Source organism: Pseudophryne corroboree, chromosome 7 (genome assembly GCF_028390025.1).
Source record: "Pseudophryne corroboree isolate aPseCor3 chromosome 7, aPseCor3.hap2, whole genome shotgun sequence".
In the NCBI taxonomy this organism is placed as follows: domain Eukaryota; kingdom Metazoa; phylum Chordata; class Amphibia; order Anura; family Myobatrachidae; genus Pseudophryne; species Pseudophryne corroboree.
The window spans coordinates 511,134,166-511,156,882 of NC_086450.1; positions in this window are offsets into that span (position 1 = coordinate 511,134,166).

Consider the following 22,717-nt stretch of genomic DNA (forward strand, 5'->3'; position numbering starts at 1 on the left):
GTGGACATAGCAGGTCCCCTGCCTGTGCACAGTAGATCGGGGAAGACACGCAGCCTCCTTGTAGTGGATGCCACACAGGATCCAGAGGCTGGTGGTCTGGCCGCCATCACTGTGGCACAGGTAGCGGACGAGGAGGAAAGAGTAGGCCTAGGTGACAGGGTAGGTTTCCCGAGTCATAGGTCAACAGAAGAGGATTGGAGGGCAGGTCTAACAGTTCGGGCAGACAGTTGCCAGATAGGAATGACGGAGGTGCAGTGCCTGTGGCTCCATGTGGGAGGAGATAGGGGTAGGCCTAAACCAGAGGGGGTGGAGGCAACCAGAGGCTGTCCCCGACCCACATCACCCAGACAGGTACTGGCCTTAGAACCTGTAAGGCCCTACGGACACGTTGTCATTGACTTTAGTCCTGTAGTGAACCCCTTTACAGAGATGGCTAGGAAGGGCATTCCCAAGTCAGTGGACTTTGAACCCGCTTGCGAGTTGGCATTCCAGTCATTGAAGGAGGCTCTGGTACCCGCTCCAGTGCTGATGGCGCACATTCTTGACCAGGACTGTGTTTTACGAACTACTGCGCCACTGCACGGACTGGGAGCAGTACTGAGCCAGAAAGAGCCATATGGGCAGACGCACCCTGTGGCCTGTTTGAGCAGAATACTGCTATGGTGGGAGGTGGGGTATGCCACAATTGGGACACCTTGGGTGGCACTTGTGTGTACACTGGACCAGTTTTTACTCTGCTTGTGTAACTGGCCCCCCACCGTGGTGACTTACCACCCACCTGTTAGGTGGCTGCAACCTACCTTGGGGAAATAGGACAGACTTTTGTGGTGGAGCCTTGAACTTGGACTTCAGGTGGACTATTTGAACATTGTGCACCCACGAAGAGAGGCCCACTGCACTATGGATGAACTGTCTAGGCCGGAGCTTACACCCACCAGGTAGCGTCCCCTTCAACCCAACAGACTGCGGGACCAGGAGTCAAATCGTTGGGACATGGCTCCCTGGTTTCCCCTCTTGAATTGGGGGGGGAGGAGTGTGGCCGGAACGCACTAGTGGCCACATGGTTAATGGTGGGCATGGCACTGAAGGGGTTAACCCCTAGTGCCCGGCGCCATTATAGGGACACTGGGCGCTTGGCGCCAATTTTAAATGTAATGGGCGCTAGGCACCGTGTGTTTACAAATGTTTTTTAATATTCTATTTCTTTAAGCGTGTGCTGCGATCCCGGACCTCTCCAGCGACCGCGGCAGTGATGGCAGCCCCCGGCGCACTGAGCAGTGTGTGCGTGCCGGGGGAGAGAGAAACCACTGCAGCCGGGAGATCAGCTCCCGCTGCAGCGATCGGTGTGCGCTGCCGGAGACCGGGAGCTCTGCTCCCGGCGACCGCGGCAGTAAGCACAGCCCCCGGTGCACTAGCTGTGTGTGCGCGCCGGGGGGAGAAGGGTGAGCCGCTGTGGCTGGGAGCTAAGCTCCCGCTGCAGTGCGCTCTGTAGTTGCCTGTGCTGGGGGACGGCTCCTGGCGCCTCAGCACGCTGGAGGCGGCCAGCTGCGGCAGCCAGGATGAATGTCCCGGGCTGCTAGGCGGCAGGGGGGTGCGCTGCAGCCCGGCTCCCCACCGGATGCTGCGGCGAGGGCACATAACTCAGCGCCGCTTACAGGGGACCGGGCTAGCCGGCTCCCTGCGTGGCTAGGCCACCAGAGTGCGCCGCTCAGGGGGAACCGGGCTAGCCGGCTCTCTAGCGGCTGGGGATGATTAGGCTGGTGAGTGCTGGGGTCCGGAAGTTACGCTCCCGGCACCTCAGCGCTGCAAAGGACACAGAGCCACGGCGGCCCCCAGTGGCAGGCAGGTAGGCTGGAGGATGGGGGAAGCCAGCCCCATACCTCCAGCACTGAGAGAGCCCTAGCAGCCAGGCTGCAGGGCTAGGGGACCCCAGCGCTGAGCGCTGGGCACAGCAAAAAAAACCATTGTTTTAAATGTAATAAAAAGTGTATTGTGCTGAGAGGCATAGCAGTGCCTGGGTATGTGGAGCCTGTGCAGGGCACAGGCTCGGTGTATAATTTAAAGGGAAACACATGTGTGTAAATGTAATGTATTTAAAGGTAAATTGCACTTACTTGGTTGTGTGTCCCAGGAGGGGGGAATCCATGGCAGTGCAGGCTGATGGATTCTCCCAGACCTTTTCCCCAAAAACGGAATGCTTTCCCTTCCAGCCTCACACTTGAAAGTGACATTGGAAGAGAGAGGAGAAGCTCAGCTTTGAAACAAGCTGAGTGGTTTTCTGGAGCTCCATGGAGATCACCCGTAGGCCAAGAAACCCTGACCGGGGATCTAGGCTGCCCAGCTCTGGAGCCCGAATCCAGGCTGCAGATGGTGAGCTAGGTCCCGGGCAGGTTTCTGGAAGTCAGTTTAGGTGGGAAAACTTCCCCCAGCCTAGACTGAACGGCACCGGGGCGTATCCTGATCTTCCAGGATGGGACAGTCAAAGGAGAGTGACCACTCCCCACTGTCCATAGAGGACAATGGTAGCTGTGCATGTGACCAAGGCATGCACAGCCCATGGGTAAACATTGATTGCTTGTAAACCCCAGGGCAGACTTACCCCCTGTGGTATTGTGTATTGGAGTAGGATAAAAGGAGGGCAGTTGCCCCATGAAAAGTGTATTATACCATCTTCATTCTGCTGTAAACATCTTGCTGTACTGCTGAAGTTCTTTTCAGAACTATTTGTTGGCATTAAAACATCATCTGCCTCAAGAAGATTGCGTCATCTTGTGACCTACAGGGCTATGCGAAACCTGGCCCCGTTCACCGGCTGTCTAGGGTGAATCAGCGTCTCCAAGTTCCACCTTCCGCCAGCTACCGGTAGAGGACTAGTGGGGATTCATCAATACCACACAGGTGTGGTAAGGCAGTGTGTGGGCACATACAGAGCAGAACCGTGGTTCCAAACGCCACGGCAGGTTAGGAGTTTGGTGGTGGCAGCATAAACCCGCCCACAGCACAGTGGGAGGAGTCAGTAACAGACGGTTACTGACGGTAAGCGGGAATCCCCTATGTGGTCAGGTCCCGTGTGACCTAAACATCCATTCAGTGTACTGGGGGGATCCGGACTGAAAGTCGACAGTAACTAGGTCGACAATGTCTAGGTCGACCACTATTGGTCGACAGTAACTAGGTCGACCGTGTGTCTAGGTCGACAGGGTCTTTAGGTCGACATGTGCTAGGTCGACAGGTCAAAAGGTCGACATGAGTTTTTCACATTTTTTTTTTCTTTTTTTGTACCTTTTCATACTTAACGATCCACGTGGACTACGATTGGAACGGTAGTCTGTGCCGAGCGAAGCGGTAGCGGAGCGAAGGCACCATGCCCGAAGCATGGCGAGCGAAGCGAGCCATGCGAGGGGACGCGGTGCACTAATTGGGGTTCCCGGTCACTCTACGAAGAAAACTACACCAAAAAAACATGAAAAACTCATGTCGACCTTTTGACCTGTCGACCTAGAACATGTCGACCTAAAGACCCTGTCGACCTAGACACCCTGTCAACCTAGTTACTGTCGACCAATAGTGGTCGACCTAGACATTGTCGATCTAGTTACTGTCGACTTTCAATACCACACCCGTACTGGGGACGGGGGTACCGGCCGGTCACAACTGCCATACCCTTGATTCAAACCCATAACCTGTTGAATTCTAATCAAACACCCTGCTCATTGAGCTATTTCATCCTGCATAAAAAGTATGAGAACTATATGAAGCTACTTGTACTTTGTAAAAGAAAATAATCAGCATTGCAATTGAGCAGATCTATGTAGTGTGCAGCCACACATCCCATCTCTTGCACCCACACACTACATAGATCTGCTCAGCCGCAATGCTGATCATTTTTTCACAAAGTAGAAGGCAAGCTTCAAATAGTTAGAATTCTCTAACTTCGAATTATCTACCTTTCTGTGCAAGGGCAGATAGCTCAATGAATAGATTGTCTGGCTGCAATGTCACAGGCAATAGGTTAGAATCCTGGGTATGTCAGCATCTTGAAATGTAATTAAGGACAGTGTGACTGAATAACAAAGAAATCTCAAGTTGAGTTAATGAATGTTGTATAGGTATTAGCGACAGAAGGGGTGGAGGTAGGAGACAGGGGCGGTCAGGAGATGCTGGGCTTCACAAAGGGGGGAAGCTTCAATTGAAGTAATTATAACAGATAATTGGCAAGTGACAACAGAACAAAATGTAAGTTGCTCATATCAATTAGAAAATACAATTCAGCTGAGTGGAAGGGAGGGGGTAGCCTAAGCAAGAAATACATTGGGGTTTAATTCCCAGTGTCACCCATCACACCAAGCGGTACCTGTACCAAGACATGAAAGGCTATATGTATGTATATCTCCTATATAATAGCCCAGATCTGTGACTCTGTGCCTGGGTCTCTAACGCTGGGCGTGGCTAGGAGCTCTCATTGGGTTAGCAGCAGGTCTATCACACCCAGTCCACAGCTGATTGGGCGAGAAACGCCCTCCCACACAGGTTACACCCAATGGGAGGCTTTGCCCTTTGGCTGCTGTGTGTTCCCAGAGCAGGATTAACAATGGGGCTGATGGAGCTGCAGCTCCAGCTCCACACCCCAAAAATAGGCCCACTGCATCTGCAGCAACACACCCTCCAACACTTTACACATAAACATCGCTACAAAAGGGGGCGTGGTCACGGGTACAGCAGCGTGGCCACGCTCCTTTTCCTATACTTTCAATGGAAGTTTAGAGAGCCAAAAATCCGTACAGCCCATAAAAAAGGGACTGTACCTGCCAAAAAGGTGCAGCTGGAGGGTATGCCACTGCATCTGCAGCAAGTCTCTGCACTGTAGATAGGGGGGAAAAATCCTTTTACTGCAGCGTCCTATGTCCTGCTGCCAGTCCGCCTGCCCCCTCCGCCATCAACAATCCCCACTCCCTAGCCGCGGCGCAGGTGGAATAAAAGCTGCTGCGGCCACCGGCATAGATGTGTATGAAAGCGGCGCAGCAGAAGGCTTTCATAGCCCTCCCTGCACCGCATACTCTCTGAGCCCCGGAGCCTCCTCTGCGTGTGATGTCACAGAAGTGCCTCCCCGCCACAGCCGCGCCCAGATCCCCAGAGGCCCTGACTCCGCAACACAGCACCTGGGCTGCCGGCCTGGGAGCCCCGAGATGGCTAATGTATCGGATAGAGTGGGTGATATCGCGGAGGGTAATGTCTGGACGCTGTATCAATGGGGGTCATTCTGACCTGATCGCATGCTGCCGTTCATCGCAGCGCAGTGATCAGGTCAGAAGTGAGCATGCACCGACGCCACAGTGCGGCGGCGCATAGCTGACAGCTGACGGCTGTTGTTGCCTAGCGATCGCCTCTGCCTGATTGACAGGCAGAGGCGTTCGCTGGGTGGGAGGGGGTGGCATGGTGGCGTTTGGCCGCCATTTTGTGGGCGTCAAACGCCACCGTGCCACGTCACACACAGCCGCTGCAACCCAGGCAGCGACGAGTAGCTCCCAACAAGCACGCAAAAGCTGCGCTGGCCGGGAGCTTCTCCTGAAGTGCAAAAGCATCGCCGCTGTGCGACTAGCCCCGTGCTGGGCGTCCCCCCGCATGTCTCTGTGCCTGATCGTAGCCCTGCAAAATTTTGCAGGGCTACAATCAGGTCTGAATTAGGCCCAATGTAAAAGGTGACGGTGCTGTGCAGTGCAGTGGGTGTGCAGTGTCACTGACACTGCACAGCACTCTCACCTTTTACATTGATTCAGCCACTCAGTCAGTTCTGCCAGCCAGTCACTATTGTTAGCGCCGGTGTCCCAACGCGCCATATTACAGGGAAGTAGACGCATTAAATAAACGACAGCTCCCAGCAGCCCTTAGCACCGAAGCATTCCGGTCATAGGCGTGCGCAGCACATTTTATTAGGGGGTGCACGACAGGAGAGGCATGCCTAGCACTGCCTACTGGGTGTGCCTAGTGCGACCCACTGGGCATGTCTAGCACCATATATTAGCATTGGAGACAGCATGTCCAACTGAAAGACCCATTTACTCTCTAAATGCTATGTGGTCTTTCCCCTATTGCCTCCCCTAATATTGGCTGGACATGATCAATCAGCCTAGCACGTATACTAGCTGTGCTTAGCTAGTGCGCAATGTCATGCAACTGGCTGCTCGCTGCCTCCAGTCCAAGGGCAGCTCTTATGGCGGATCTGTGGCCCGCATCCTCTCCCTGAACTGTCTTTCCAAATAAATATATATATATATATATATATATATATATATATTAGCTGAGCCAAGCAATCATTAGTTTATAGGTCTATAGGTGCACTACTAAACTACTGATTGTTTGGCTCAGTGAATATATATATATATATATATATATATATATATACAGGGCCGGTTCTAAGACTTGTGGCGCCCCGGGCAAAATATGGGGGCGTGGCTTCAATAGGGGGCGTGGTCACGACGCTGCAAGAAAATAAATAAATAAATAAAAAGAATACTTACCATCCCCGTTCCTGATCCAGACCCCCTCCGCCGGCGGCACCGCTCTTCTCCCCTCTCTCTTCTCTTCGATCTATGGGAGAGACGTTATTACGTCTCTCCCATAGAACAGCATAGACACTAGAGGTCAATTATGACCCCTAGTGTCTGTGCCACTATGCTGTGCGGTGCGCGATGACGTCATCGCGCATCGCACAGCAAAGGTCCTCTACACGAAGGGAAACTAGACCGTAGCGTCTAGTTTCCCTTCATGGAGAGGACCTTTGCTGTGCGGTGCACGATGACGTCATCGCGCACCGCACAACTAAGGTCCTCTCAATGAAGGGAAACTAGACGCTACGCGTCTGGTTCCCTTCAAAGCGGGGGGGCACAGCAGGGCACTGCGGGGGGCACAGTGGCGGATCTTGCCCTGGTGCGGCGCCCTCCGGACGGCGCCGGCGCCCTCCGGAAGGCGGCGCCCCGGGCAAAAGTACTGCTTGCCCGTGGCAAGAACCGCCACTGTATATATATATATATGTTTTGGCAAATAACCACTCCTTTATTTTTTTTTAAAGCCTTAATTTTATCCCCCACCCCACCCCCTGGCTCGCCTGAACCCTCTCTTTCCCCTCAGTGGATGAGTCTGTCTCACACTGCCCTCATATATATATATATATATATATATATATAGTGCACACTTACCTACTTTCTGGCAGCCCTCTCCGGGAGAGAGCTGCCAGGTCGGCTCAGTGGAGGGGCTGTCCGGGACAATGACGAGAGGAGGGGGCGGGGAGGAGGTGGAATGGGGCATGGTGGAGGCGGGTCGGAGGCAGTACGAAGGCGGGGTTACATTGACACTGCATTTAAGCCATGGCCCCGCTCTGTAATGCCGCTATAACCGGCATTTTACAGCAGGGGGCATGGCTACGATAACGCGATTCTTGTTGAATCGCGTCATCGAGTGTCCGGACCGCCCACTTTACTCTCAAAGTGGGCGGCCGGGCAGGTGGGAAGTGAACAGTCGGGAGACTTGTCTGCTTTTCCGGGGGGCTGGGAGGGTCACCCGATTTTCGGGAGCCTCCCGGCCATTCCGGGAGAGTAGGCAAGTATGATATAGTGTATATTTTATACTGTATATATATATATATACATATATATTGTATATATTTTATACACATATACACACACATATAATACATATACATGCACTAGGAAACATACACAAATATATGAAACTCATTTATTTTATTATGGTGCTTGAATACCTTGTATAGAAGTACTGATCAGCACGGCCAGCATCTCCGATTAGCAGGCAGCAGCACTGAGTAGCAGTCAGGTACAGCTATCCGGCCTGCCAGTGCACGTGCAGCAGTCTTCACGGAGCTGAGCTTTTGCTTAGCTGCTTATGGGTGAGGAGGTAGGGGGTGTCACCTGTTAGGAGACACAACAAGCCGCGGAGGAGGCACCCAGTCAGGCGGCTCAGTGAGTGCTAGCGAAGCACCGGCATGTAACTATCGGTGTGTAGACTGAACTCTGTGCTGGCGGTGGGAGCCAGGAGTGGAGTTGGAGTCAGCTGGTGGCCGTCGGAATTTTAGTGGACGGGGCCTCAGACAGTCTGGGCAGCGCAGCAGATGATCCGATCATCGCTGTCTGTGTGCTGCAGTTGTAGCAGTGCTACAACAGCAGCACACAGACATCGATGATCGGATCGCAGGCATTATGTGCGGGGGGTGCCGGACATTAGGGGGTGCCTGTGCGCACGCCTATGATTCCGGTGCTGGTTATTGGAAAATAAGGGGAACCCCACCTCCTTTTTTTACCCCTATTTTCTAATACTAGATCAGGCTCAGAGGTCCTGGGCTGGGTATTGATGCGGGGAACCACACTTTTTTTATTTTGTATGTACCAATGACTCCCCAACCATTGACCTCCCCGCACGTCACTGCTGGGTGCTCTAGCACAGACAGATGTGTCCTCTAACATCTTTGCTCCAAGCGCGGCATTCAGGCGTCCTAGTCACGGCATGTAAATACCCGTGTTGGTGTGCTAAGATGAAAGAGAATCCACGGCATGCAATACACCGCTTTAGCGCTAGGTGGCGAATGCTCCACTGATGGAACCTGCAGTACTGAATACAATATTATAGCAGTGCACCGAGATCCCTGATGTGGATTCACGTACACTACTGCTGTACTACAGTGTAAACAGTCTCAACAGGGTTTTTATTATTGTGCGTGTTTGCAGAACCAATCTTTTTAATAATATTGCACAAATGGTGTTCCCGTACAGTATACAGGGGGTAATTCAGACCTGATTGCAGCAGCAATTTTGTTAGCAATTGGGCAAAACCATATGCACTGCAGGGGGGGAGGGGGGTCAAATATAACATGTGCAGAGAGAGTAAAGGGCCCCAGACACTAGTGCGATATTACCTGTTTCTCTTACGTCCTAGAGGATGCTGGGGACTCCGTAAGAACCATGGGGTATAGACGGGCTCCGCAGAAGACATGGGCACCTATAAAGAACTTTTAGTATGGGTGTGCACTGGCTCCTCCCTCTATGCCCCTCCTCCAGACCTCAGTTATATCTTGTGCCCAGAGGAGACTGGATGCACTGCAGGGAGCTCTCCTGAGTTTTCTGTGGAAAAATAATTTTGTTAGGTTTTTTATTTTCAGGGAGCACTGCTGGCAACAGGCTCCCTGCATCGAGGGACTGAGGAGAGAGAAGCAGACCTACTTAAATGATAGGCTCTGCTTCTTAGGCTACTGGACACCATTAGCTACACAGGTCTCACCCTGGGGTTCGTCCCGGAGCCGCGCCGCCGTCCTCCTCACAGAGCCGGAAGATAGAAGCCGGGTGAGTATGAGAAGCAAGAAGACTTCAAAGGCGGCAGAAGACTTCAGATCTTCCTGAGGTAAGCGCGCAGCGGTAAGCTGCGCGCCATTGCTCCCACACTGAACACACATAGTGCACTGAGGGGTGCAGGGCGCAGGGGGGGCGCCCTGGGCAGCAATAAACCTCGTTTTTGGCAGAAATGGACATATTAGGCTGCGGAGGCAGCAAATAGATAACCCCCGCCATTTGTTATAAAAATTGAAGCTGGACCGAAGCCTGCCGCTGGAGGGGGCGGAACTTGATCCCTCAGCACTAACCAGCGCCATTTTTTCCACAGAGGCTGCAGAAATCGCTGGCTCCCCGGACTCTCCCCTGCTAAACACATCAGAGGGCTGAAAAAAGAGGAGGGGGGCACATAACAGGCGCAGTGAGTGGGAAAATCTGATATATATATATATATATATAAGCGCTATCTGGGTTTTCCAGGGTCAGTTTGGCGCTGGGTGTGTGCTGGCATACTCTCTCTCTGTCTCTCCAAAGGGCCTGGTTGGGGATTTGTCCCCTTATAGGTATATCCATGTGTGTGTGGGGTGTCGGTACGTGCGTGTCGGCATGTCTGAAGCGGAAGGCTTATCCAAGGAGGAGGTGGAGCAGATAAGTGGTGTGTCCCCGTCGGTAGTGCCGACTCAGGAATGGATGGACATGTGGCATATGTTGAATGCAAGTGTGGCATCTTTACATAAGAGGCTAGATAAAGCTGAATCCAGGGAGGCATCAGGGGGTCAATCCTCGGATTGGACCGAATCACAGGGCCCGTCGGAGTCTCAAAAGCGTCCCTTGTCACAAATTGTGGACACAGATACTGACACGGACTCTGATTCCAGTGTCTACTATAATGAAGCTAGATTGCACCCTAGGGTGACAAAAAGTATTCAGTGTATGATTATTGCAATAAGAGATGTGTTGCATATCACTGATGAACCCCCTGTTCCCGACACAAGGGTACACATGTTTAAGGGAAAGAAACAGATAATAAACTTTCCCTCATCTCATGAACTTAACGAGTTATTTGAAAAAGCTTGGGAGACTCCAGGTAAGAGACTACAGATTCCCAAAAGAATTAATATGGCGTATCCTTTCCCTACACAGGACAGGGTACGTTGGGAATCCTCTCCCACTGTGGACAAGGCTTTAACACGCCTGTCCAAGAAGGTGGCGCTACCGTCTCCAGACACAGCGGCCCTCAAGGATCCTGCGGACCGCAGGCAGGAGACTACATTAAAGTCTATTTATACACATACTGGTGCTTTGCTCAGACCGGCAATTGCGTCGGCATGGGTATGTAGCGCAGTTGCAGCTTGGACAGATACCCTGTCGGCTGACCTTGATACCCTAGATAGGGATACTATTTTGCTAACTCTAGCCCATATTAAAGACGCAGTCTTGTATATGAGAGACGCTCAAAGGGACATTGGGTTGCTGGGTTCCAGAGCCAATGCCATGGCTATTTCTGCAAGACGATCCTTATGGACCCGCCAGTGGATGGGTGATGCGGATTCAAAAAAGCATATGGAGGTTTTACCCTATAAGGGTGACGTGTTGTTTGGGGATGGGCTTGCGGACCTGGTTTCCACAGCTACCGCGGGTAAATCTACCTTTTTACCTTTTATTCCCCAACAGCAAAAGAAAGCTCCACAATATCAGATGCAGTCCTTTCGGTCGCAAAAGTCCAGAAGAGGTCGGGGATCCTCCTTCCTTGCCAGAGGTAAGGGTAGAGGAAAGAGAACACCTGCTTCGGCTGGTGCCCAGGAACAGAAGTCCTCCCCGGCTACTCCAAAACCCACTGCATGACGCTGGGGCTCCCCTGCGGGAGTCCGCACCAGTGGGGGCACACCTTCGACTCTTCAGCCAGGTCTGGGTTCGGTCAGACGTGGATCCTTGGGCGTTGGAAATAGTTTCCCAAGGCTACAAACTGGAATTCGAAGAGGTGCCCCCACGCCGATTTTTCAAGTCGGCCTTACCAGCTTCTACCCCAGAGCGGGATGTTAGCTGCAATTCAAACGCTGTGTCAACAGCAAGTAATTATCAGGGTTCCCCTGAGCCAACAGGGAAAAGGATACTATTTGACCCTCTTTGTGGTCCCGAAGCCGGATGGTTCGGTCAGGCCCATTTTAAATCTAAAATCCCTAAACCTGTACTTGAAAAGATTCAAATTCAAGATGGAATCGCTCCGAGCGGTAATAGCCAGCCTGGAGGGGGGGGGGGGATTTTATGGTGTCACTGGACATAAAGGATGCTTACCTTCATGTCCCCATATATCCCTCTCATCAGGAGTACCTGAGATTCGCTGTACAGGATTGTCATTACCAGTTTCAGACGTTGCCGTTTGGGCTTTCCACGGCCCCGAGGATTTTCACCAAGATAATGGCGGAAATTATGGTGATCCTGCGCAAGCAAGGAGTCACAATTATCCCATACTTGGACGATCTCCTGATAAAGGCGATGTGACAGGACGGTCCCGTACGAAAGCACTCGCCGCTTTCGCGTCCCATTGGCTGCGCACAGAATGGAATGTCAAGTCACACGAGGCCTGACCACATAGGGGATTCCCGCTTACCGTCAGTAACCGCCTGTTACTGACTCCACCCACTGCGTTGTGGGCGGGTTTATGCTGCCACCACCAAACTCCTAACCTGCCGTGGCGTTTGGAACCACGGTTCTGCTCTGTATGTGCCGACGCACTGCGTTACCACACCTGTGTGGTGCTGACGAATCCCCACTAGCCACTTGCTAGGCCTCTACCGGTAGCTGGCGGAAGGCGGAACTTGGAGACGTTAGGTGCTTCCCTGGACAGCCGGAGGACGGGGCTAGGTTTGGCCTAACCCTGTAGGTCACAAGATGAAGCAATCTTCTTGAGGCAATGATGTTTTATTGGCTCAATAGTTCTAAAGAGAACTCTTCCCTATTGCTAGGGGCAACAGCATACAGCAAGATGTTCCAGCAGAATAAGATGGTACAACTACAATACTACCTGGAGGCTCACAGGCATCCTCTTTTTATCTCAGTTCTACACACAGTACCACAGGGGGGTAAGCCCTCCCTGTCTTCTCCAACCAATCAGGTTATCGCAGAAAATATAAAGAAATACAAGTTACATTTCAAAAGTTAAGAATTAGATAAAGCACATTCCTGCTCCTCTTCATATATAACCAAACCAGTGGCTTTCCCAAACACAATCTGATTATCATGTTCCTGTCTATTTCACAAATGTAAATGTAACTTGTATTTCAATTGCATTCACCCTCACACATAGACAACGTTCTTATACTGTAAATTAAACATAATCTGCATCACACATAATGCAGCCTAAGAAATCTTACATCAAACTGTTGTTGAATGAAACCCACTAGTTTGCATTTGTAAAACACAATCTGATTAACATGTTCCTGTCTTCTCTAACATCTCCATGCAAACCCAGTTCACACAATATTCAGAGAAGACAGCAAGAAATACTTTCACCTGCATGTGTCTATAAAGTTACACAGAGACACATCTCAATCTCAAAGAAATGGCTTGTCCATACACCCCTTTACAGGTGCCAGGGTCATCAGCATCTCAATTCCTAGGTGAGAAGCTTCCAAGCCATTTGTCCACAAACGTAAATGCATTTTAAAACCAACACAGCTTACACATTCCTTCTAAGTGCTGGCATTTGCATGCAATGTAAATGTGCAATCTTACAACTGTGCTTATTGCATTAAATATAACATTGGTGAAAACACAGTATTAAATATATTTTAAATACCCGGTGCCTAGCACCCACACTACATTTAAAGATGGCGCTTAGCACCAGTGCACAGTTTAAAAGTGGCGCCAAGCGCCCATTGTCCTTGTAATGGCGCCGGGCACTAGGGGTTAACCCCTTCAGTGCCGCGGCGGCCATTTCACGTGTGGCTGGTTAGTCTCTCCGGTCACAGGCGAGATCAAAAGATCAATTACTGAAGAACGTGTCACTCTCTCTGAGAGTGCTCCAGCAACACGGTTGGATTCTCAATCTACCAAAGTCACAGTTGGTTCCAACAACTCGACTAGCGTTCCTAGGTATGATACTGGACACGGAACAAAAGAAGGTTTTTCTCCCGTTAGAAAAAGCCCAGGAACTCCAGAAAATGGTCAGAGACCTGCTAAAGCCAAAAAGAGTGTCAGTTCATCAATGTGTCAGCGTCCGGAGTCTTACCGGTACGCTGGGGCCGCGGGGCTGGCTTCCTTGGCGTTGTGCGGGCAGCGGCGGAGGTGGGCTGCTGCGCCGGATCCGTGGGCAGCAGTATCGGCGGTGAGGGGGTCCGCTCGTGGCGGCGGGACGCCGCTACAGCAGGTCGCTCTTGCTGAACCGTTGCTTGGAGACCAGGGGCAGTGAGCAATGTAGCTTTGCAAAAAGGTCTGCATTACTGGGCGCCACCATGTTGGAGACCAAGTTTTAAGCATAGTTCCTGTTTCCTGTTTCTTCCAGCCAATCCAGGGGAAGCTCTCCCTATAAAAGGGGGCTGGTTTAGGACAGGGATGCCAGTGCTTCAAGTTACAACCCTGTTGTAGGTGCTTTAGCCTGTGCTCCCAGGATTCCTGCTGTATCTTGGTTCCTCCTGATCCTGCTTGGTCGGTTCTCTGTTGCTGCTGCAGCCCTGCCGTTTCTTGCCTGCTACTGCCTGTGGAAGCGCTCCTGGAAAACCCGGTCCAGTAAGACTCTTTGGGCACAGTCGGCCCCGGGTCTTCTGCCTCGTCTTTCAAGCCACACTCCACAGATCTCCTTCACCAGCCACGCCTTTGTACCACTGACCACAGCCTGCAGATTATTATCTTCAAGCCTCGTTTTCCAAACCACAGTCCACAGTCCTTGTCTCCAGCCACGTTTTCAACTACCATCCACAGTTCCACAGTTCATCATCTACAGTCTCGTCTTTCGAATCACAGTCCGCAGTTCTTCACCTCCAGCCACGTCTTTAACCATTGTGCTTCAGCCTCGGTTCTCTACCTCAGCCCTGTACATAATAAATACTTTCCATTGACTCTCAAACCTCGCCTACGTTCTTCATTGCTCTGTGTCCCATGCGAAGGAACTATATCCAGCCCCCTCATCTGGTTCATTCACAGCCTGCTACCTCCTCGGGCAAATCTCAGCTGCCGGATCCTCAAACCCTGCCAGACGTGACAGTAAGCACTGGCCCAATGGATTCGACGGGTGATCAGGCCTCAGGAGGGGATTCAACTGCAGATATCTGGTCTCGCTTAAGTAAGCAGGAGGCCACACAATCTCAAATCGTGCAGTTCATGCAGAGTATGTCCGAATGTCTCGATTCTCTCTGTGTTGCCATGACGGCCCCTCAAGTATCTACAGCTGCTCCCACATTGGTACTTCCGGTCCCGCTTCCTCCTGTACCAGTACCACTTCCACGTTTGCATTTGCCACCTCCCAGTAAATTTGATGGGAATCCAAAACAATGCAGCGGGTTTCTTAACCAGTGCGAAATCCAGTTCGAACTACAGTCAGCCAACTTCCCATCAGCACGAACCAAAGTAGCCTATATCATTTCTTTACTTACCGGGCAAGCGTTGAAATGGGCTTCACCTTTGTGGGAGAGGATGGATCCCATCTTATCTAACTATCCAGAATTTTTGGCCACCTTTCGAAGCATCTTCGACGAACCGGGCAGGACTTCTGCCGCCTCATTGGAGATCCTGCGCCTGCGTCAGGGCACGCGTACGGTCAGTCAGTACGTGATCCAGTTTCGCACCCTTTCCTCAGAACTGAACTGGAACGAGGAGGCTCTCATTGCAGCTTTCTGGAGCGGTCTCTCCAAAAAGATCAAAGATGACCTCGCAACTCAGGACGTACCTGATAAGTTGGATAAACTAATTTCTTTATGCAATAAGTTAGATCTGAGGTACAGAGAACGCTGTATGGAGAGGTTGCGGTCAGATCGCCCTAAGCCTAGAGTTGTTCTTCCACCAATACCATCATCACCAACTGTGGAAGAACCCATGCAGATTAATCGCTCCCACCTCTCCAATGAAGAACGTCAGAGACGGCGACAAGGGAACCTCTGCCTGTATTGTGGTGCATCTGATCACTTTGTTAAAACTTGCAGTCTACGTCCGGGAAACGCCCGCTCCTAGTTTGTGCTGGAGAGGTCAAGCTAGGAGAATTCTCAGAATTACATACCAAGAAAGAGTCTGTCCTGTTAACCCAATTGGAGCTCCCTTCTTCTTCTCTTCTCATCCCTGCACTACTCTACTCCGGAGCCGCCGAAAGCTTCATTACGTCAGCTCTGGTCAAACGATCTGGAATACAAACGGTTCCTTTGGATCGTACCATTTCTGTTACCGCAGTGGATGGAAGTTATATCCCAGAGGGTATTATATCCTTTCGTACTATTCCTCTCAAGATGAAGATCGGAGTTCTCCATTCAGAAGAAATCTCTTTCCTTGTAATTCCTAAAGCCTCTCATGAACTAATCCTAGGGTTTCCATGGTTAATCAGACACAATCCCCACATTGATTGGCAAACTATGGATGTTCTCTCTTGGGGACAAGACTGCTTTCAGAACTGTTTACCTTCAGTTAGACCTCTCTGTTCTTCCAACCCTTCCAGCCTTCCTGTGGAGTACCAATCTTTTCAAGATGTTTTCAGTAAGCATGGGGCGGACACCTTGCCTCCGCATCGTACTTGGGATTGTCCCATTGAGCTAGTACCCGGTAAGACTCCTCCCCGAGGTCGAATTTACCCTCTCTCACTTCCCGAGACACAGGCCATGTCGGAGTATATACGGGAGAACTTGGAGAAAGGGTTCATCGGGTCTTCTACATCTCCGGCCGGAGCAGGGTTTTTCTTCATCAAAAAGAAGGATGGGTGGTTGCGGCCCTGTATTGACTATAGAGGTCTCAATGACATAACAATTAAGAACAGATATCCGTTACCTCTGATTCCAGAACTGTTCGACCGTGTTAAAGGAGCTACTGTATTTACTAAGTTGGACTTACGGGGGGCCTACAATCTTATACGTATTTGCCCAGGGGACGAATGGAAGACGGCATTTAATACCCGCGACGGCCATTATGAATACCTGGTAATGCCTTTTGGCCTATGTAACGCCCCAGCCGTCTTTCAAGAGTTCGTTAACGAAATCTTCAGAGATCTCCTCTATGACTGCTTGGTAGTGTATCTGGATGACATCCTCATTTTTTCTAGGGATCTGAAGACCCACCGGGAACAAGTCAAAGAAGTGTTAACTCGTTTACGAAGGAATCAGTTATTCTGTAAATTAGAGAAGTGCACCTTTGAAGTACCCACGATTCCATTCCTCGGTTACATTCTTTCAGGGCAGAGGTTACAGATGGACCCCGCTAAAGTCCAGGCGATTCAGGATTGGGCACTTCCAGCTACCCTTAAAGGAATTCAACGTTTCCTGGGGTTTGCTAACTTCTACCGAAGATTCATTCAAAATTATTCCTCTGTCATAGCTCCTATAACCGCATTAACTAGGAAGGGAGCTGATCCTGCCAAGTGGTCTCCGGAGGCTTTGGAGGCTTTTTCATCTTTAAAGGAGGCCTTCACGACTGCTCCAGTTCTTCGACAACCCGATCTCAGCCGTCCGTTCTTGGTGGAGGTTGATGCCTCTACTGTAGGAGTAGGAGCAGTATTATCCCAGCTTTTCGAGGACAAGAAGGTCCATCCTTGTGCGTTCTTCTCGCGAAGATTCTCCCCCGCTGAACAGAATTACGCTATTGGGGAACAGGAATTACTGGCAATTAAGTTGGCCTTTGAGGAGTGGAGGTATTTGTTGGAGGGAGCTCAGCATCCAATTTCAGTGACCACGGATCACAAGAACCTCCTGTATCTACAGTCAGCCCGATGTCTGAACCCACGCCAAGCAAGATGGGCACTCTTCTTTACCCGTTTTAATTTTAAACTCAGTTACCGACCAGGTTCCCTCAACAAAAAGGCAGATGCATTATCTTGCTCCCTAAGTTCAGAAGAACCCTCTGACCGTTCAAAAGAGCAATTTATCCTGGAATCCACCTCTTTTTCTGCAACTAATACCTCTCCACTTCCTCCTCCAGGGAAGATCTTCGTTGCACCAAATCTTCGCAAAAAACTTCTTACATGGGCTCACTCCTCCTCCTTTATGGGCCATGCCGGCGGTCATAAGACACTTAAATTTATTCAGCGCTCCTACTGGTGGCCTCATCTCAGGACTGACGTTCAGGAATTTGTAGCTGCCTGTCCAAAATGTGCCCAGCATAAAAGTCCCAAGGGTCCACCAGCCGGGTTACTCCATCCTTTGCCGGTACCACTAAGACCATGGACGCATATTTCTATGGACTTTATTACAGATTTACCTATGTCTGGTGGGTGGAACACCATATGGGTCATAGTTGACCGATTCTCTAAAATGGCACACTTTGTTCCTCTGGCTAATCTTCCATCTGCATCCCAGTTGGCAAAATTGTTTATAGCAGAGATCTTTCGACTCCATGGTCTACCCCAGGAAATCGTGTCTGATAGAGGTCCTCAATTTGTGGCCAGGTTTTGGAGATCCCTATGTTCTGCTCTTGGCGTGAAATTAAACTTCTCCTCAGGATATCATCCTCAAACGGATGGTTAAACAGAGAGAGTGAACCAGGATCTGGAGACTTTTCTGCGTTTATTCATGTCCTCCTCACAGTACGACTGGCTGGACTACCTCCCGTTCGCAGAATTTGCCCATAACAATCTTTATCACTCTGCCACAAAATCTTCTCCATTCTTCATTAATTATGGTTACCATCCAAGAGTTCCTGACTTCCAACTTCTGCCTACGCTCGAGGTTCCGGCCGCAGAGTCAACACTTCGTCAATTTACTGAAGCCTGGAAACAAGTTCACAAGACTTTGCTCAAGACATCCAAGAGATATAAGACCTATGCAGATCTGAAACGAAAAGCTGTACCAAGCCTTAAGGTAGGAGATCGGGTTTGGGTTTCCACACGTAACCTAAGATTAAAGGTTCCTACAAAAAAGTTTGCTCCCAGATTTATTGGGCCTTACCCAATCGAAAGAGTGTTGAATCCTGTGGCTTACAAAGTGAAATTACCTCCGCAGTTAAGAATTCCTAATGCATTTCATATTTCTCTCTTAAAACTACTGGTACTTAATCGGTTCAGAGCCGCTCTGCCTAAATCACCCAAGATACAATCAGCACATGGAGATGAATTTGAGATTCACAAGATCCTCGATTCTCGCAGACGTTATGGTCGCATCCAGTACCTTATTGATTGGAAGGGGTATGGGCCAGAGGAGAGATCTTGGGTAGATGCAGAGGATGTCCATGCTCGAAGACTTCTTCGGACATTTCATGCCAAGTTTCCAACTAAACCACATAGGTGTCCGGAGTCCACCCGCAAAGGGGGGGGGGGGGGTACTGTCAGCGTCCGGAGTCTTACCGGTACGCTGGGGCCGCGGAGCTGGCATCCTTGGCGTTGTGCGGGCAGCGGCGGAGGTGGGCTGCTGCGCCGGATCTGTGGGCAGCAGTAGCGGCGGTGAGGGGGTCCGCTCGTGGCGGCGGGACACCGCTACAGCGGGTCGCTCTTGCTGAACCGTTGCTTGGAGACCAGGGGCAGTGAGCAATGTGGCTTTGCAAAAAGGTCTGCATTACTGGGCGCCGCCATGTTGGAGACCAAGTTTTAAGCATAGTTCCTGTTTCCTGTTTCTTCCAGCCAATCCAGGGAAAGCTCTCCCTATAAAAGGGGGCTGGTTTAGGACAGGGATGCCAGTGCTTCAAGTTACAACCCTGTTGTAGGTGCTTTAGCCTGTGCTCCCAGGATTCCTGCTGTATCTTGGTTCCTCCTGATCCTGCTTGGTCGGTTCTCTGTTGCTGCTGCAGCCCTGCCGTTTCTTGCCTGCTACTGCCTGTGGAAGCGCTCCTGGAAAACCCGGTCCAGTAAGACTCTTTGGGCACAGTCGGCCCCGGGTCTTCTGCCTCATCTTTCAAGCCACACTCCACAGATCTCCTTCACCAGCCACGCCTTTGTACCACTGACCACAGACTGCAGATTATTATCTTCAAGCCTCGTTTTCCAAACCACAGTCCACAGTCCTTGTCTCCAGCCACGTTTTCAACTACCATCCACAGTTCATCATCTACAGTCTCGTCTTTCGAATCACAGTCCGCAGTTCTTCACCTCCAGCCACGTCTTTAACCATTGTGCTTCAGCCTCGGTTCTCTACCTCAGCCCTGTACATAATAAATACTTTCCATTGACTCTCAAACCTCGCCTACTTTCTTCATTGCTCCGTGTCCCATGCGAAGGAACTATATCCAGCCCCCTCATCTGGTTCATTCACAGCCTGCTACCTCCTCGGGCAAATCTCAGCTGCCGGATCCTCAAACCCTGCCAGACGTGACACAATGCACTCGAGTTCTGGGAAAAATGGTGGCGGCCTACGAGGCCATTCCCTTCGGCAGGTTCCATGCGAGGACGTTTCAATGGGAACTTCTGGACAAATGGTCCGAGTCCCATCTTCAATTACATCAAAAGATAACACTGTCCCCCAGGGCCAGGGTGTCTCTTCTATGGTGGCTGCAAAGTGCTCACCTCCTAGAGGGTCACAGATTCGGCATTCAGGACTGGGTTCTGGTAACCACGGACGCGAGCCTCCGAGGATGGGGAGCAGTCACCCAAGGAAAAATTTTTCAAGGACTATGGTCAAGCCAGGAGTCCTGCCTGCACATCAACTTGTTGGAATTAAGGGCCATATACAACGGCCTTCGACAAGCGGAGAGTCTTCTTCGCAACCTACCGGTGCTGATTCAATCAGACAATGTCACAGCAGTGGCTCATGTGAACCGCCAAGGCGGGACAAGGAGCAGAGTCGCGATGGCAGAAGCCACGAGGATTCTTCGCTGGGCGGAAAATCACGTAAGCGCTCTGTCAGCTGTCTTCATTCCGGGTGTGGACAACTGGGAAGCAGACTTCCTCAGCAGACACGATCTCCATCCAGGAGAGTGGGGACTTCATCAGGAAGTCTTTGCAGAGATAACGGGTCTTTGGGGAGTTCCTCAAATAGACATGATGGCGTCACGCCTCAACAAGAAGCTTCGGAGGTATTGTGCCAGGTCCCGGGACCCTCAGGCAATAGCAGTAGACGCTCTGGTAATGCCATGGGTGTTCCAATCGGTCTACGTGTTTCCTCCTCTTCCTCTCATCACAAAGGTGTTGAGGATCATAAGACGAAAAAGAGTACAGGCAATACTCATTGTTCCAGACTGGCCTTGAAGGGCCTGGTACTCAGATCTTCAGGAGATGCTCACAGAAGAACCTTGGCCTCTTCCTCTAAGGGAGAACCTGTTGCAGCAGGGGCCCTGCATGTTCCAAGACTTACCGTGGTTACGTTTGACGGTGTTACAGGTGGGTTAAGTTCGAGGAGACCCAGATGGGTGGATTCCCAGAAAAGTACTTCAACAAAATAACTTGAATATATAAATATGAATTTATTGTATACTTAGCTAAGGTTATTGATGAATTCAGTAGATCCAGTTCGATACAGCAATCACATCATCATACTCAGGAGCCTCGCCCTCTTCGTCTAGAGGCTGAGTTATTTTCAGATCATCCTGGTTCATCCAGGCTATCTAGGCTACTTTAACATTGAAAATTTCTATCTTATATAGGCTGAAGAACTCCTGAGTAAGGGTATTTCATGTGTCCAAAGTTCATATTATGACATATACATAAATGCTAAGAAACAGTAGGGGGCACTGTTGCCTCAATTTTGAGTGTTAGAAATAACATAAAAATACCAATGTGTAACATGGATTATATAGATTAACACACAAGGTGAAAACACCATTGTCTTAATATGAAGACGTAAACATTACAATGTTGACATATGTCCAACTTTAAACACTTGTCTTGTTTTTGTCTGTCTCATATAACCAGACAATGGACATTGCCCTTGCTTGTAAAATATACCTGTGTCAGGAATACTGACACACACAGAACATAGTTTGTAATAAATAAATATGTATATATATCCCTTGTATTAAATATATATATATTTCCCCCTTCTTGTCCTATTAAAAACACCATATTATATTCATAACAAACACCAACCACCTTTCTAAAGATATAACATAAAGCACTCATATAATTCTTTGTATTTGGTGCTAAAAACACATGAGAGCATGACATTAATAATGGTGTTTCTCTGACGTCCTAGTGGATGCTGGGTACTCCGTAAGGACCATGGGGAATAGACGGGCTCTGCAGGAGACTGGGCACTCTAAAAGAAAGATTAGGTACTATCTAGTGTGCACTGGCTCCTCCCTCTATGCCCCTCCTCCAGACATCAGTTAGAATCTGTGCCCGGCTCGAGCTGGTTGCACACTAGGGTCTCTCCTGAGCTTCTAGTAAAGAAAGTATTTGTTAGGTTTTTTATTTTCAGTGAGATCTGCTGGCAACAGACTCACTGCTACGAGGGACTTAGGTGAGAGAAGCGAACCTACCTGCTTGCAGCTAGCTTGGGCTTCTAGGCTACTGGACACCATTAGCTCCAGAGGGATCGAACACAGGCCCAGCCTCGGTCGTCCGGTCCCGAAGCCGCGCCGCCGTCCCCCTTGCAGAGCCAGAAGCAAGAAGACATCCTGGAAATCGGCGGCTGAAGACTCCGGTCTTCATTAAGGTAGCGCACAGCACTGCAGCTGTGCACCATTGCTCCCTATGCACACCACATACTCCGGTCACTGATGGGTGCAGGGCGCTCTGGGGGGGGGGGGGGGGGGGGTCGCCCTGGGCTGCAATTAGAGTACCTTACATTGGCAAGCAGCACATAATATAGTCTAAAAAACTATATATGTGCAAAAATCCCCCGCCATAATATAAATATAAGAGCGGCAGAAGTCCGCCGAGAAGGGGGCGGGGCTATCTCCCTCAGCACACTGGCGCCATTTTCTCTTCACAGCTCCGCTGGAAGACAGCTCCTCAGGCTCTCCCCTGCAGTTTCCAGGCTCAAAGGGTAAAAAAGAGAGGGGGGCACTAAATTTAGGCGCAAACTGTATATGTAAAGCAGCTATAGGGAAAAATCACTTGTGTTAGTGTAAATCCCTAATTATATAGCGCTGTGGTGTGTGCTGGCATACTCTCTCTCTGTCTCCCCAAAGGACTTTGTGGGGTCCTGTCCTCAGTCAGAGCATTCCCTGTGTGTGTGCGGTGTGTCGGTACGGCTGTGTCGACATGTTTGATGAGGAGGCTTATGTGGAGGCGGAGCAGGTGCCGATAAGTGTGATGTCACCCCCTGCGGGGTCGACACCAGAGTGGATGGATATGTGGAAGGTTTTACACGACAGTGTCAACTCCT